Raw genomic sequence first — 4555 nt, 5'->3', positions numbered from 1 at the left:
ATTTGTCTCCAGGTCAAAACTTCAAAATCGCATTTCAGTAAATATGTTTAACCAGTTCACAGTGAGCAAGATGGAGAGGTTGGGAGAAATATTTAGAAAAATTACTGAAACAGTCAATTTTGCTTCCAAGATTAGAAAAAAAACAATTCTACAAGTCGATTTGAATTCCCAGATCTATTACGCCTATACAGGTGGCCTCCAAAGAAATCAAGAGGGAATCTTGCATACATTCCATAAAATTCCCACTTCAGCCTCAAATATCTATTAATTTTCTAAGTGTACTTTTCATTATGAAAGTAATAACGATCACCGAAGAGAAGTTGAAAGGTAGCAAATTAAAGGACACCACCCACCATTGCTAGGATCACCAGAGGCCACAGATTAACTGATGCTGGTAAAAATGGGCAGCAAAATAATATAGTCTAATATACTTCCCTGTTGAAACCCCTGAAAGGAGCTTAGTGTATTGATTTCGAAAGGTGGCAATGAATACATTCGAGATGGAAAGGAAAGCTTAATTATAGTTATTTACATTCCCTAGCTTTCTACAAATTTCTTTGCTAGTCAGAGGTCTAGAACTCGGAAAGCATTTGAAGGGCAGTTTAGCCCATTACGCTGACCATACTAGGTTCTGTCATCTCTTGCAAGTCTTTGTAGTAGACGCTGTGATGGACTGAGGTCTTTACTACTCATCCCACTTGTCCCTGCCTGAGCACGGGGTAGGTAGTGTGAAGAATTTACTCCTACTAAAGGGGTACGCCTGATTATTCGAAGTCATGCTTGGTACTAATCAGTTCATGACTGAGATACCTGGCCAAGAAGTTATGAGATGTTTGCTGCTGACATTTTGGCAAGTTCTGGAGGAAGCCATGGGAGCAGCAAGCCTCTCACATAGTCATGTAAAGCACCAACCTTAAAACAAAATCAGCATCATGCATAGCAGAGAGATTTAAACAAAGATCCTAGATGATGGGCTGGAATAGTTGGATTTCCAAAGGCTAAAACTGTAAATGCAGAGGAGTCTTTTAAAAGAGCCAGAGAATCCGTGAGTGTTGGCTTGCTTCTATTTGTCATGAAAGTTACAAGAAAGAGAGGAGCTCAGAGAAGTTCCTGGTCTGCCAGCAGAGATGTGAGGGAAGGCAGTAGTTCCGCAGCTGGGGACTAGGCTTCCAGGACTGAAGGGGGATACAGCTGTGGATTTCCTGCCAAAGCAGAGTGTTTCAGTGGCCTCAAAAGAACTACCATTCATGTGAAAGAGAGAGCAAGGTAACGAAAAAAGGGGAGGAAATGTGTCTAGAACATCTGGTATATTTACTGGCATAAGGAGTTCCTGGGCATAAATAGATGAGAAGCTTACTATGATTTTGAGGAAATTATATCGCCAAAGAAATCACAGAACTCGTCTGCAAGAAAGCCTGTGATGATTCAGGCCCTAGATGGACACTCTATCCCATAAAGTGACACAAGCCGAAACTGGATTACAAAACAGATGTCCCAACATCCACCTCAGAGAAAACAATGGCAGAAAATGGGCAAAAAAAGACCTGTCAGTGGATGGAGCCAGAGGCCACAGAAAATAGTGGACAAGAGAGTTTTACCCAGGATGGGGAAACATACTAAACCTCCCACTACCAACCACCCCCTCCCCACCCCCTGACTGCCAAGTCTAAGTGTTTTGTATTCCCAGTGCCTGTGCAGGAGGACTCCATTACTGCAATGGACCAATTCTTTATCTAAATGACAATTTGTTAATGCAGCTAGGCCATCCTTGACTTGCCAATGTGTTGTGTGTCTTGTGTGTGTGTGTGGGGTGGGGGGCGGTGAGGACTGTGTAGATAACTTAATTTTTATTATTTTATTATATAACATAATTTTATTATGTGGATGCACAGAGCAAGAGTAACCAGCTCTAAACCTGATGAAAATAACTGAACATTATCAGTTTATTATCTGAACATTATCAGAGCTGGATTTGAGCTGGTGCAGTAACTGGTTGGGGACTTAAAAGGGTTCAGAACACCCAATTCCAGTGTATGTGTGTGGGCAGTGGGGGTTGTGAAGGAAAATTCCAAATGGAGTAAAGAATAGCTAAAAGAGTCATTTTAAAATGGAGTCAGGAGGCCACAGTGGAAGTGGGACTTATGTACATCTCCTGTCTCAGATTCTTGGAATTGTTGCTGAACTCAGCTGAAAGCCAAGGCATCTGTTGCATGTTAAAATGGACATAAATGGACTTTCTGCCTAGTAATAGCCCTAGCAACCAATCATGTATAGATTATCCTAACTGTACTATAACAGCACCACTCACTTTCATTCAAAACAACTTACATAAATTCCCTCTTTTCTCTTTAAATAACCTTAACCTCCTTTGTCTCTCTGAAGCATTCATTGATTTTAGTCCACTCTTTGTCTCTAGATTGCCAATCCCTAAAACCTCAAAATAAATGAACACATTTTATTTTTCAACTTGCACTCTTTTCTTTTCTTGGTCAACAGGGGGTTTCCCCACACACCACAAAGAAATTCTCTAGCACCAGTTTGGTGTCCCAAGATTAACCTCAATTCTGACACTGAGTAAGGTACAGGCGGGGCTAGGTAAAGAGATAGAAGGGGGGCCCTGTGATCAGGCTTACAGAAATGCCCAAAATGTGTAGGGAATGGTGTGGGGAAACCAGAAATAAGGGAACAAGCTGGACCACCCTGCCCTAGGCGTGTGGGTGGGTGTCTTTTTTTTTATGATCATCACCTGTGACCAACAATCTCCAGACCCTAAAAAGGAAGTAAGTCATTGAAGGTGTTATCACTAATCCTTGCTCAATGGCATCTCCACAGAAGTTAAAAGGATATAAATTCCCTGGGTAGCTTTCTATAAAAGACCAACCCTAAAGTCCCTCAGTGGCAACCCAGTCCGCACCTCTCATTCTTTTTTTTTTTTTTTTTTACAATTTTTTTTTTTTTATTTGACAGAGAGAAATCACAAGTAGGCAGAGAGGCAGGCAGAGAGAGAGGAGGAAGCAGGCTCCCCACTGAGCAGACAGCCCGATGTGGGGCTTGAACCCAGGACCTGGGATCATGACCTGAGCCGAAGGCAGCGGCTTAACCCACTGAGCCACCCAGGCGCCCCACGCACCTCTCATTCTTGAGAGCTTTTTCTGTATCTCCACTTAATGAACTTCTATCCCTTTGTTCACTCTCCTTTGCAAGACAAACTCTTCCACTCTTGAGACAAGAACCTTGCTCTCCTTCAACACTCCATACCCGTGATGGCATCAGATTTCGAGACTGTTCGCCCAGCTCTAGACATCTATCCCAAGTCCAGGTTACCTCCTGTGCTTCTGACCAACTGGCCATAGACTGGAGGTTCTCTTTGGGTTTGGGTTTAATTTGCTAGAGTGGCTCTTTGGGTTTGGGTTTAATTTGCTAGAGTGGCTCACAGAACTCAGGAAACATTTTGCTTACTAGATCGCCAGTTTATTATAAAAGATACTACTCAGGAACAGCCAGGTGAAAGAGATGCAGAGAGCAAGGTACAGAGAAAAGGCACAGAGCTTCCTGCGCCTGCCCAAGTGCTCCACTGTCTCCCGCCATCTCCCTGTATTCACTAATCCGGAAGCTCTCCAAACCTAGTCCTTGGGCTTTTTATGGAGGCGTCATTAGATAGGCATGATTGATGATATCATTGGTCATTGGTGAGTGATTCAGCCTCCAACCCCTCTGCCCTCCCCAGAGGACAAGGGAGTGGGTGGGAAAGCTCCAAACCTCTAATCTCCTGGTTATTTCCCCTGGCAACCTACCCTGCACCTTAGGTGTGATCCAAAGTCCATTAACATAACAAAAGACACCTTTGTTGCTTTCCTCACTTAGGAAATCCCAAGGGTTTTAGGAGCTCTGGGCCAAACATGGGATGAAGCCAAATATATATTTATTATAAATCACAGTATCAAGGACTTTTTCCTTGAGAAAAGCAAGAGTGTTCTGTATGTGGCTGGAGGATTGAACTGTACAGAGACTTTGCTGTCCACCAAAATTCATCCTCTCCTCTTATGTAGCTGCCTGGCTCATGTCATGTCAGCTCACTGTGTAACATTCCCCAGCCTGCCATTGCTTATAATCATAAGACATCACTAAGAGAACATGAGTAAAGTGATAGGAGAGTGATAGGGTCCTCCAAGAGAGTGGACCTGCCTCTCTTACCCTCTCTTCCCTAGCCCTAAGCCTCAGCATAGACACACCTGTAAGCTAGCTTTAACCTTGCATTCTGCATACCAAAACACCTCAGAAAAGAGGTTCCAAAACCTTCTTAGAGTTCATGGCACCCTATATAAAAGTAATCTTTTCATAGTGCCCCTAGGCAAAAAGAATATCCTAAATAAATTTCATTTAAAAGCAATTAGGTTAAAAAAATTTTAAAAAGCCCTTAAATATATATGTCCTAATGATCTACTGGTCATTTAAAAAAAAAAAAAATAACACATATAAGAAATATTCTTAATACTTGTAATTACTGATAATATCTGTGTGTCTGTTGAACTTTGTCCTTCTCAAATACCACCAA

The sequence above is a fragment of the Lutra lutra genome, chromosome 1 (assembly GCF_902655055.1).
Source record: "Lutra lutra chromosome 1, mLutLut1.2, whole genome shotgun sequence".
In the NCBI taxonomy this organism is placed as follows: Eukaryota; Metazoa; Chordata; class Mammalia; order Carnivora; family Mustelidae; genus Lutra; species Lutra lutra.
The sequence above is the reverse complement of the archived record's forward strand: the minus strand, read 5'-3'. Positions refer to the sequence as shown.